The following is a 12,364-nucleotide window of genomic DNA, read 5'->3' on the forward strand; positions in this document are numbered from 1 at the left end:
AATCAGCCTCAGCTTTGATTAGTGGCATCTTACAATGGCTTTTTAGGTCTAATGAAATATAATGAATATTGTGAACAAAATTAATGTTAAGAGGCAGAATAATTTAGATAATACTTTTCAAATTCTTTTTGTCATAAAAAGTCATTTTTTTTTTAAAGAGTTTTTATTTATTTATTTGACAGAGTGAGAGAGAGAGAGCACAAGCAGGGGGAGTGGCAGAGGAAGAGGGAGAAGCAGGCTCCCCGCAGAGCAAGGAGCCTGATGCAGGGCTCGGTCCCAGGGTCCTGGAATCATGACCTGAGGTGAAGGCAGCGGCTTAACTGACTGAGCCACCCAGGCGCCCCAAGGTCATTATTTTTTAATTTAGTAAAGGAAAAAAAAATCTAAACTATCCAAGAATTCTTACTATCCAAACAGAATTAACATCTCATGGACTGTTTTCTCTTTTTTTCTTTATGTGTTTTATATTTGTAATTACTGTGCGTGCAGTTAAGTATTATTTCTCCGTGTAATTTTTTTCTCTATGTAAGTGTTTTACATTTATGATTACTGTACATGCAATTAAATATGTCTGTTTTATCTCCTAATCAATAAATAAAATTTAGTGCAGATTAAGCCAGTATTCCCAAACTCTTTTAGAGGATACTATTCTAGTAAATGTTAATAGGTATTCCTTGGTTAGGATTCTGTGGTTAAATACATTTGGAAACTCTACATAATTATGTCTTTTATAGAAATTATAGCTTGGACATTAAAAGAGCTGACTCCAGAATCAGACAGACGGTAAGTTTTAATCCTTTTATTTACTAACTAGTCATATGACCTAAGGCAAATTAATTTTAATTCAAATTTTCTTCTGTGTATAATGGAAATAATTACAGTATTCATGGGTGATCTATGTAATGCATTCAGCCAGCCCATAATAAATACTTTGCAAATTTTATCTGTTACTGTTTTATTAACATTATCATCTGTGAGAAACCCTAAGTCTATTAGCACATTGAAAGCTCTGAGGAGACTAAGGGAACTTAAAAGTTACAAAATTCAACAGGTACTCAATATAAAGTTGAAAATCACTATGGAGCAGTTGGCGCACAATAATGAAATGAGCACTAGGTTGAATGGTGCAAGATCTGTCTGAGCTTTAAGCTTTAAGTTGTTTCTAAACTAGCACTGTTGCCCTAAACATAACCTCATTTAAATTTGTTTTTCCAATTTACTGTGTTTCCCTCATTTGTCTGAAAGCTTAGTGAGTACAAAGAACATGTTTAATTTTGCTCTTTACTATAAACCCAGCACATGGCTCAAAATTAGGAAATATAAGTAAAATTGCAGTCGTGAACTTAAATTTTTTTATAGGGGCCTGGCAGGTAGCGTAAATGGCAGACAACAGGGAGTTGTGCAGTCTGTTTTGCCTTGCTTAAAGCATTCACCTTCAGCTGTTTCGATCATTGTTACCCTGGAACACAAAGACATCCCTGATCTCTGTGGTGATAGTTTGTAATCCGTAGAAGAGACTAGAGATCAGGACCAAACTCTGAAAAACATAAGCATCAAAGGGACAAGTCAAGAAAAAAGAGCCCTAAAAGGAGGTAAAGAAGTAGGAAGTGAAATCAGGTGAAACTATCCTCATTTTATAATTAAGAAAATAAAGCACAGAAAAGTTAAGTAACTTTACCAAGGTCACACAGCCTATTAAGTATGTGATTCAACCAAGATTTGTTGGCTATAGATACTGCTCTTCTGCTGGTGCTAGTGATCAATATCTGCATATTGCTAGAAAGTATGGACATAAACTTATGCATACTACTTATATTTTTGAAAGTTTAAAGACAGTTAATTAACATGTACTAGAAAACCTGTTTCCAGAGCTTCTAATTCTAAAAACAATAAATAGCTCTTAGCATTTGAGAAAAAGTTGTGTCAACATATAGACCTGACTAGAAGCTAATCCAAAATATCTCAAAAGGCATGTTAATTTTGACATCATGAATAATATTGCCAAGATAACCAATTATCTAGGAGTAGAGAAAAAGTAGACACTGCTTAACACCTAGTGTGTTTTATAATCATTCCTAAGTTTTATTTTGCCAAGAAAACTTGATTATTACCAGAAAAATGACTGTGCTAGCAAAAGATATTTCCTCTCTTCTTTTAATGAGGCTTCCTTTGTAGTGGTATTGCTGATATTGTGGCAGTTAAGGTAGTTACAAGTAACCTATCACTATATGATATATGTTGTAAATGTTGGAAGGTTATTAATTATTGTGTAACCAAATAAGGACTTTGTCATAAGTAATTAGGATGTAGAGTATTTTCAGGTTTTAAATTCATACACTCTTAAGTTTGTGGTTCACTGAATTTTTTTTAAGACTTTATTTTTTAGAGCAGGTTTAGATTTGCAGCAAAACTGAGCAGAAGGTATTTAGTGAATTTTTTTCTTTTTTTCTTTTCCTTAAACCAGAATGATTTATATCATTTTCATAAAACAGTTTTTCTCTTTGTATTCTTGGCCATTTGTATGCCTTTGGCAAAATGGTACGTATGGCTCATGCTGGATTGCTTTGCCTTCTGAGCTAGAGCTGAGAACTGTTAATATTAGTCCTTAGAAGACCTTCACAAGGCATTCAGAGTGAAATCTGCTATATGCCACTGAGTGTTCCTTCTTTGTGTACCAGTTGTTTAAATAATCTTAAGTCTATTACCTTTAGAGTTTCCATAATTATGATGACAATATCTATTTGTAGGGAAAAGTGCAAAGATTTTCCATTGGCTGTTGTCTTATTGTATTCCCTTGGACAGGAGTCCGTGGATATATTTTGTACACTATTATAAACACAAAATTTAGAATTAATGTAAATATATTAATATTTATCACCCCTGCAGACTGTATACCATTCACAAAGAAATTAAGGTGTGGCTTAGCCAAATTACCTACTATATTTTAATATCAGTTTCCATAATTTGTATTTTTATTATTTGTTATGTTCTTGACCTTTAAGAAAATGTAAAAATCATAGCTAAGGATCCACAAAATATCATGCCCATAGGTAACCCATACTACTGTGAGCTTCGTGAAGGTGGGGATTGTACATCTATCCTTTGTTGTGTTCCCAAAATTGTGCTCAGTGCCTCACATTTTTTAGCTATGTGCCAAAAATCTTGAGTATTATTCATGGTATCGCATTTTGCAATGTATCAGTGCTATGGAATATATAAAATTATCTCCATTTTACAAATGAGAAAACTGAGGCTCAGAGAGGTTAGGTAAGTTGTTGAGGAGCAAAGGGTAGGATTTGATTCAAGGTCTTGTGATTTCCAAGTCCATGTTCTTTTTATCAAATTACCTTTATCTCATTACTCTTGTAATAAGTCTTAATATTCTAAATAAGGAGGAGAAATAATAATATGTACCTTAAAGTATTATGATAATTAAATAAGTTAATACTGTGAAGTGCTTAGAAAAAGACCTGGCAAATACTAAAAACAAAGTAAACACTAGATATTATTATTACCCAGTAATACCTATCAGGAAATTTGAGATGACTCTGTCATCCATAATTATTTTATATGTGAGTGGTTTATTAGAATCACTGTCCTCTCTCTCTGTTCTCAACATTTTAAGACTTCATGGCCTATGAAGTGCCTGGTTGTCTCAGCTAAGCATTGGACTCTTGATTTAGTTTCTGGTCATGATCTCAGGATTGTAACATTAAGCCACGCGTCCTGCTCTGCACTCAGCACAGAGTCTGTTTTTCCCTCTCCCTCTGCTCTCCCCCACCCCCACTTGTATACTCTCTATCTCTAAAATAAGTAAATAAAATATTTTTTTCATGATTAACAAATTTTATTTTATTTTATTTTATTTTTAATTTTATTATGTTATGTTAGTCACCATACATTACATCATTAGTTTTTGATGTAGTGATCCATGATCCATTGTTTTCGTATAACACCCAGTGCTCCATGCAGTATGTGCCCTCCTTCCTACCCATCACCGGGCTAACCCATCCCCCCTCCCCCCTCCCCTCTAAAACCCTGTTTGTTTCTCAGGTCCATAGTCTCTCATGGTTCATCTCTCCCTCCCAATTCCCCCCCCCCATTTTTCCCTTCCTTCTCCTAATGTCCTCCATGTTATTCCTTATGTTCCACAAATAAGTGAAACCATATGATAATTGACTTTCTCTGCTTGACTTATTTCACTTAGCATAATTTCCTCCAGTCCCATCCATGTTGATGTAAAAGTTGGGTATTCATCTTTTCTGATGGCTGAGTGATATTCCATTGTATATATGGACCACATCGTCTTTATCCATTCATCTGTTGAAGGGCATCTCGGCTCTTTCCACAGTTTGGCTATTGTGGACATTGCTGCTATGAACATTGGGGTGCATATGGCCCTTCTTTTCACTACATCTGTGTCTTTGGGGTAAATACCCAGTAGTGCAATTGCTGGTTCATAGGGTAGCTCTATTTTTAAATTTTTGAGGAACCTCCACAGTGTTTTCCAAAGTGGCTGTACCAACTTGCATTCCCACCAACAGTGTAAGAGGGTTCCCCTTTCTCCACAACCTCTCCAACATTTATTGTTTCTTTCCCTGTCCATTTTTGCCATTCTAACTGGTGCAAGGTGGTATCTCAGTGTGGTTTTGATTTGGATTTCCCTGACAGCTAATGATGATGAACATTTTTTCATGTGTCTGTTAGCCATTTGTATGTCTTCTTCAGCGAAGTGTCTTGTCATGTCTTCTGCCCATTTTTTGACTTGATTATTTGTTTTTGGGATGTTGAGTTTGAGAAGTTCTTTATAGATCTTGGATACCAGCCCTTTATCTAGTGTCATTTGCAAATATCTTCTCCCATTCTGTGGGTTGCCTCTTTGTTTAGTTGACTTTCCTTTGCTCTGCAGAAGCTTTTTATCTTGATGAAGTCCCAAAAGTTCATTTTTGCTTTTGTTTCACTAGCTTTTGGAGATGTATCTTGAAAGAAGTTGCTGTGGGTGATGTCAAAGAGGTTACTGCCTATGTTCTCCTCTAGGATTTTGATGGATTCCTGTCTCACATTGAGGTCTTTCATCCACTTTGAGTTTATCTTTGTGAATGGTGTTAGAGAATGGTCGAGTTTCATTCTTCTGCTTGTGGCTGTCCAATTTTCCCAGCACCATTTTTTGAAGAGACTGTCTTTTTTCCATTGCATGTTTTTTCCTGCTTTGTCAAAGATTATTTGACCATAGAGTTGAGGGTCCATATCTGGGTTCTCTATTCTGTTCCATTGGTCTGTATGTCTGTTTTTGTGCCAGTACCATGCTGTTTTGGTGATCACTGCTTTGTAATATAGCTTGAAATCAGGCAACATGATGCGCCCAGCTTTGTTTTTCTTTTTCAACATCTCATTGGCGATTCGGGGTCTTTTCTGATTCCATACAAATTTTAGGATTGTTTGTTCCAGCACTTTGAAAAATGTCATTGGAATTTTGATGGGGATGGCACTGAAGGTATAGATTGCTCTGGGTAGCATAGACATTTTAACAATGTTTATTCTTCCGATCCATGAGCATGGAATATTTTTCCATCTTTTTGTGTCTTCTTCAATTTCTTTCATGAGTGTTTTGTAGTTCCTCGAGTATAGATCCTTTACCTCTTTGGTTAGGTTTATTCCGAGGTATCTTACGGTTTTTGGTGCTATTGTAAATGGAATCGTTTCTTTACTTTCTCTTTCTACAGTTGCGTTGTTAGTGTATAAGAAAGCAACTGATTTCTGTGCATTGATTTTGTATCCTGCCACATTACTGAATTGCTGGATGAGTTCCAGTAATTTGGGGGTGGAGTCTTTTGGGTTTTCCACATAAAGTATCCTGTCATCTGCGAAAAGAGAGAGTTTGACTTCTTCTTTGCCAATTTGAATACCTTTAATTTCTTTTTGTTGTCTGATTGCTGTTGCTAGGACTTCTAGTACTATGTTGAACAACAGTGGTGAGAGTGGGCACCCTTGACGTGTTCCTGATCTTAAGCTCTCAGCTTTTCCCCGTTGAGGATGATATTCGCTGTGGGTTTTTCACAGATGGATTTTATGAGCTTGAGGAATGTTCCCTCTATCCCTATACTCGGGAGAGTTTTAATCACGAAAGGATGCTGTATTTTGTCAAATGCTTTTTCTCCATCAATTGAGAGGACCATATGGTTCTTCTCCCTCCTCTTATTAATGTGTTCTATCACATTGATTGATTTGTGAATGTTGAACCACGCTTGCATCCTGGGGATAAATCCCACTTGGTCGTGGGGATGATCCTTTTAATGTATTGTTGGATCCTATTAGCTAGGATTTTGTTGAGGATTTTGGAATCCATATTCATCAGGGATATCGGTCTGAAATTCTCCTTTTTGATGGGGTCTTTGCCTGGTTTGGGGATTAAGGTAATGCTGGCCTCATAGAATGAGTTTGGAAGTTTTCCTTCTGTTTCTATTTTTTGAAACAGCTTCAGTAGAATAGGTATTATTTCTTCTTTGAATGTTTGGTGGAATTCCCCAGGGACTCCCACAGGCCCTGGACTCTTGTTTTTTGGGAGGTTTTTGATCACTGCTTCAATCTCGTTACTGGTTATTGGCCTCTTCAGGTTGTCAATTTCTTCCTGTTTCAGTCTTGGCAGCTTATAGGTTTCCAGGAAGGCCTCCATTTCATCCAGAATGCTCAGTTTATTGGCATATAGTTGTTGATAATATTTTCTAATTGTTTCTATTTCCTTGGTGTTAGTCGTGATCTCTCCCCTTTCATTCATAATTTTATTAATTTGGGTCCTTTCTCTCTTCTTTTGGATAAGTCTGGCCAGTGGTTTATCAATCTTATTAATTCTTTCAAAGAACCAACTTCTAGTTTCTTTGATCTGATCTACTGTGTTTCTGGTTTCTAGTTCATTGATTTCTGCTCTAATTTTAATTATTTCTCTTCTTTTTTTTTTTTTTAAAGATTTTATTTATTTATTTATTTGAGACAGAGAGAATGAGAGAGAGAGCACATGAGGGGGGTAGGGTCAGAGGCAGAAGCAGGCTCCCCGCCGAGCAGGGAGCCCAATGCAGGACTCGATCCAGGGACTCCAGGATCATGACCCGAGCCGAAGGCAGTCGCTTAACCAACGGAGCCACCCAGGCGCCCCTGTTTCTCTTCTAATGTGTGGCTTAGGCGTCGTTTGTTGCTTTTTCTCTAGTTCTTTAAGGTGTAGAGTTAGTTGGTGAATTCGGGATTTTTCTATTTTTTTGAGTGAGGCTTGGGTGGCTATGTATTTCCCCCTTAGGACCGCCTTTGCAGTATCCCATAGGTTTTAGACCGATGGGTTTTCGTTCTCATTGATTTCCATGAATTGTTTAAGTTCTTCTTTGATTTCTTGGTTGACCCAAACATTCTTGAGCAGAGTGGTCTTTAGCTTCCACGTGTTTGAATTTCTTCCAAATTTTTTCTTGTGATTGAGTTCCAGTTTTAGAGCATTATGGTCTGAGAATATGCAGGGAATAATCTCCATCTTTTGGTATCGGTTGAGACCTGATTTGTGACCCAGTATGTGGTCTATTCTGGAGAAAGTTCCATGTGCTCTCGAGAAGAATGAGTATTCTGTTGTTTTAGGATGGAACGTTCTGTAAGTATCTATGAGGTCCCTCTGGTCCAATGTATCATTCAAAGCTCTTGTTTCCTTGTTGATTTTCTGCTTAGATGATCTGTCCATTGCTGAGAGTGGAGTATTGAGGTCTCCTACAATTAACGTATTGTTTTCAATATGAGTCTTTATTTTGGTTAACAGTTGGCTTATGTAGATGGCTGCTCCCATGTTGGGGGCATAGATATTTACAATTGTTAGATCTTCTTGTTGGATAGACCCTTTAAGAATGATATAGTGTCCTTCTGTGTCTCTTATTACAGACTTTAGTTTAAAATCTAATTTGTCAGGGCGCCTGGGTGGCTCAGTCGTTAAGCGTCTGCCTTCGGCTCAGGTCATGATTCCAGGGTCCTGGGATCAAGCCCCACATCGGGCTCTCTGCTCCGCGGGAAGCCTGCTTCTCCCTCTCCCACTCCCCCTGCTTGTGTTGCTTCTCTCACTGAGGGTCTCTCTCTGTCAAATAAATAAATAAAATCTTTAAAAAAAAAATCTAATTTGTCTGATATAAGCATTGCTACCCCAGCTTTCTTTTGAGGTCCGCTGGTGTGGAAGATAGATCTGCATCCCTTCACTTTCAGTCTGGATGTATCTTTAGGTTCAAAATGAGTCTCTTGTAGACAGCATATGGATGGGTCCTGTCTTTTTATCCAATCTGCAACCCTGTGCCGTTTTATGGGAGCATTTAGGCCATTCACGTTGAGAGTGATTATTGAAAGATATGAATTAATTGTCATCATGTTGCCTGTGAAGACGTTGTTTTTATATATTGTCCCTGTAAATTTCTGTCGTATATCACTTTTGGGGTCTTTCTCCTTTTATAGAACCCCCCTTAATATTTCTTGCAGGGCCGGCTTAGTGGTCACATATTCTTTCAACTTCTGCCGGTCGTGGAAGCTCTACATCTCTCCATCCATTCTAAATGAAAGCCTTGCCGGATAAAGTATTTTGGCTGCATGTTCTTCTCATTTAGTACCCTGAATATGTCTTGCCAGGCCTTTCTGGCTTGCCAGGTCTCTGTGGATTGGTCTGATGTTATTCTGATGTTCCTCCCTCTGTACGTAAGGAATCTCTTCCCCCTAACTGCCCTTAAGATGGTTCCCTTGGTTCTAAGATTTGCAAGTTTTACTATTACATGCCGGGGTGTTGGCCTGTTTTCCTTGATCTTAGGAGGGGTCCTCTCTGCCTCTAGGACTCGATGTTTGTTTCATTCCTCAGATTAGGGAAGTTCTCAGCTACAATTTGCTAAGATATATCTTCTAGTCCTCTCTCTCTCTCTCTCTCTCCACTCCCTCCGGGATTCCAATGATTTTGACATTGGAACGCCTCATGGTGTCACTTATTTCTCTGATTCTATTTTCATGGATTCTGAGTTGTTTTTCCCTGGCCTCCTCTTTTCCCTTTTTATCTATTATACTGTCTTCCAGATCGCATATTCTCTCTTCTGTCTCAGTTACCCTAGCTGTTAGATTATCTAGATTGGATTGGATCTCATTGATAGCATTTTTAAGTTCTGCCAATTCCCCTTTTATTTCTGCCCTTAGAGACTCTATGTTGCCATTAATTGATTTCTCCATTCTACCCATTGTCTTCACAATTGCTAGCCTGAATTCCATCTCCGACATCTTGGTTATATCTGCATCCATTTGTAAATCTGCAGCATAAGTCATAATCTCTGAGTCCTTTCTGTTTTGGGGGCTCCTCCTCCTAGTCATTCTGTTGATGGGTGTTTGAGGGAATGTATAGAGTCGAAATTATTGACCAGAACCCAAGCAAGATGCACCTGTTTTCTTGGGACCTCAGGGTTGCTGGCCTCTTATTTTCCCAGCCTGTCTTCTGAGGGTGGGGCCTGCCACGCTGTTAGTCAGGCAACCCTGTTTGGGCGGAGTTGCCCTGCCCCCCTGTGGCGGGGGATGGGCTCAGCGGGAATCAGTTTGGGGGGCTATTGTTCTTTGGCATCTTTCCCTGGCGGCTTCCAGCTTCTCTTCTGCGAGTCAGAGCAGAAGAGACCGTTTCCAACCCTCTGCCTCAGAGCAGAGAGACCTCAGTCTGTTTTTCAATGAGCTCTCCAGGCCACACTGTCTCCGTTTCTGTCCCTGCTGCTATAAACTGCAGCGTCCTGGGTTGTGCACCCCTCCGCAGCGCCCCCAGTCCTGCCTCCAGGTCGGGGCACGTCTCTGCCCTTTGTGCTTCTAAAACCGCCAGTCGCTCCCAGTTCGTGGGCGCGCACGCGCGACTTCTCCGCTCGGGGTTCCCACCCCCCGGCGTTGCAGTTCACTGGCACGACCCCAGCGCACCGGGTTTCCATCTGGGAGGCTGCAGTTCGCGTGCGCGCGACCGTCGCTCGGGGTTTCTGTCCAGGGGGCTGCGGTTCGGGTGCGCGCGACCCCGCTGGTCTGGTTTTCCACCCCAGGGGCTGCCCTAAAGTCCTTTCCCTGCTGATACCGGTCCGCGAGTCTGTGCCCTGTCCCCAGTGCAGGAGGCTGTCGCTCACCGGCGGTGTAGGATCCCCACAGCCAGGCACCCTCCCGCTGCCGTTTTTCCTCCGATATCTGTCCGCGGAATCACGGCTCCCCGCTTCGTACCTCGAAACCAACCACCTGCGATATTCTGTTTGTAGAGATCCAGATCTTCTTACATCTCAGGCTGGTTTTGTGGGTGCTCAGCGTGGTCTGGTAGATATCCAGCTCAGTTCCGGGGACCAGTTGAAATAGGGTCCCCTACTCCTCCGCCATCTTTCCCCACTCCAAGTAAATAAAATATTAAAAAAAAAAGACTTCATGGCCTTAATATGTTTTTCAGTAACATTTCCCTTTGTTACTAACATGTTTTCCTTTTATTTTTCATGTTTTATTTATATAGTTATTTGGTTAAAAAGAAATCCATTTTTACTGAATATTTCAAGTGATACGCAATTCTCAGTCCTAGTTATATTTCAGAATTTAAAACTAGACCTTAATCTAAGCAAGTATTTGTAGAGTTATACGCAAGTATATAAAATATAAAGGTATATATTTTTTATCAGTATCATTCAAAGTATTATCACTTCCTTTTATCCTATTATTTCCTCTTAGTGGCTCTATGTATGTGTTTAATATATTCAGCTCATTTGTGTTTATGTTTTGAAACATTCTTTCTTAAACTTATGCCTGTGCTTCAATATATATTACAAAAGTCATATTTTATTTAACTCACTTTTGTAACTGTATTTTGCAGATAGTTAATAGATTTATCAACTCAGTAAAATTATATATTTTTTTTCTCTTAGCCTAGGATTTATGATCTCTGTTTTTTGAATCATTGTTAGTCTTAGTTTGAAACTGTTTTTGTGTGTGTCAGGACATGAATTTCATGTTTTGCTGATATTTGTGAGATAACTTTCTGTACCTGTTGGCAAATTTATGACAACTATTTTACACTTAAATCTACTTGTTTCTTATCAGTTAAGATATTAGTTGACTAGGGATTTTTCTAAAGCATATCACTAAGGTCACATTTATTTTAATATTATCTCACCAAATTTTTCTTTGCTACAAAAGTAAAAGCTAACAAAGTATGCTAAATCAAATACTCCTTACTTTTCTTGGGATAGCTATTTTCACCTATTGAATATATTTGATTATTATGTTAGACTAAAATAGAAAGACCTTAAACTAAAAGAATGCTTACTGAGGAGGATATTAAAAGTCCAGAAGAACATGGCTTTTTTTTTACTTTAACTTTCTTCATCTGTTTATTTGTACTTTTCTCTAAAATTCTAGAACAGCATTTGAGGAACAACAACAGAATATTCTGTGTTCATGTTTAAATATTGGCTGAGTTTAAAGTTGATATCTTCATTTTCAATTTTTGTACCTTTTTATTTGTTTGCTCTGTATGTTTTTTAACTGTTAAATAATAGTCCATATAGAAAATTAGCAGTTTACTATGACTTTTTCAGATTAACCTCATTTATATTTTCTTCACTTACAACAACTTTATTTTTATCAGGTTTTTATTTTTTTGGTGGTTCTGTATTATAAATTGTCAATTTTAGCATAAGGTTTTTTGAGAATTTATTCTCTTTCTATAAAAAGGTAAACATTTCAGAATGTTCTTTATATAGGATGGATATTGCATAATATGAAATTTTCAAACAATCTTGTAGTATTTGTTCATTTTAGCCAATTTTTTCCTTTATCAAAAAATTTTACCATTTTATTGTCTAAAATCAGAATTACTTCAATGCTTATGTCATTGTTATGCTTTATATTATAAATTGAAGTTAATCAGGTAAAAAGTTTGTAGTAGTATTAATGATTAATCTTGTCTTTTGTCAGTGTGACTATTTGTCTTAATATTCAGTGTTTTAAACTTTAACATTATGAGTTAATCTCAGAATGTTTGCTTATACGCATTTTTCTGCACACTGACAGGATGTTTTCTAATTTCTATGAATTATAAAATTAAAATTACAATAATTTTCTTTTACAGGGGTCATAGTATATATGCTGATGTTATTTCTGAGTAGGCATGTCATTAATATTCATATTTTCCTAATTGTTGATCTTTTTGTCCTTCTTAATTCACATGTTCCTCCTTAAAATTGTACATAGTTAAATAAACAGTAGAATAGTTAAATAAACAGTAGAAATATCCAATATACAAAAAATAAACACTAAGAATTCAGCAATTCTTAACTTCGGAACACAGGGGTGGCACTCACTATAGCTTAGTTAAGGT

The 12,364-nt window shown here is 37.7% G+C and overlaps 1 protein-coding gene across 2 annotated transcripts in view; it reads left to right on the top strand.

Annotated features, from left to right (window-relative positions):
* The window catches only part of AIMP1 (aminoacyl tRNA synthetase complex interacting multifunctional protein 1), a 37,529-nt gene that overhangs the window by 2,236 nt on the left and 22,929 nt on the right, over window positions 1-12,364 (top strand). Inside the window, exon 2 of one of the 2 annotated variants that reach the window (XM_035030237.1) lies at window positions 735-783. The exons of the other annotated variant lie outside the window; for it this stretch is intronic. The gene's annotated coding sequence lies outside the window, so the exon portion shown is untranslated. The remainder of the gene's footprint in view (window positions 1-734; window positions 784-12,364) is intronic. 2 annotated transcript variants of the gene reach the window in all.

Source organism: Mirounga leonina, unplaced genomic scaffold, assembly GCF_011800145.1.
Source record: "Mirounga leonina isolate KUSES-001 unplaced genomic scaffold, KU_Mleo_1.0 Mir_357, whole genome shotgun sequence".
Lineage (NCBI taxonomy): Eukaryota > Metazoa > Chordata > Mammalia > Carnivora > Phocidae > Mirounga > Mirounga leonina.